Here is a 727-nt window from a genome sequence, read left to right as displayed (position 1 = left end):
ATTTCAAATTTTCGACCCCTTGAAAAGTGTTGGCCACAGCCAAAAAACTATGGTATTATTCAATAGCTTTTTGGGGCAATTAACTTCGAATAACATTTATTTATCTTGAGACTCTCTGATTGGTCTTACTCTATGCAGTACTGAATTTTATTTATGACAACACTGCAACAATCAATGTTACAATAGTTCCATAGCGTGCAAGAGTTCATTTTTGCGATAATAACTTGAATAAACGACACGTAGAGGGCGACACAGCTGATTACACAAGCCAGGTCATCAAGAAAATAGGCAAAGGAAAAATTGATTTTGAGTGTTGCTGTCTGCCTGGTGAAGAGTGAATTCATGCGGAATTCCGTCGTTGTTTAAAAGCGTCTCAGTGACCAAGTTCTCGTGTAACTTCCAAAAGAATTCTCCCATTGCGTGAATTTTTACTACGCCTACTTGGCTACTTCAAGAATGATGACTAACACATGTGTGATTTTCGAGCACTTTTTTACGCACATCCCTCTTAAAATCCCTCCTCTTCTTCATTCATCGTTTTTTTCTCTATGTACCTTTTCTCTTCTGGAGCCGGTAGGCATTGCGCCCCTTCTGGTGGCAGTTGCGAGTTAGCTATCTTCCTCTGCTCTGTAATTGTTTTATGTGTGCAAACCAAATAACTAAAAATAAATATTAGACACCTAGGGAAAGTAAATGTAGCATAACATTAAAAAATTAACTATACATG

Source organism: Dermacentor albipictus, chromosome 3 (assembly GCF_038994185.2).
Source record: "Dermacentor albipictus isolate Rhodes 1998 colony chromosome 3, USDA_Dalb.pri_finalv2, whole genome shotgun sequence".
NCBI lineage: Eukaryota > Metazoa > Arthropoda > Arachnida > Ixodida > Ixodidae > Dermacentor > Dermacentor albipictus.
This window is presented reverse-complemented; position numbering follows the sequence as displayed.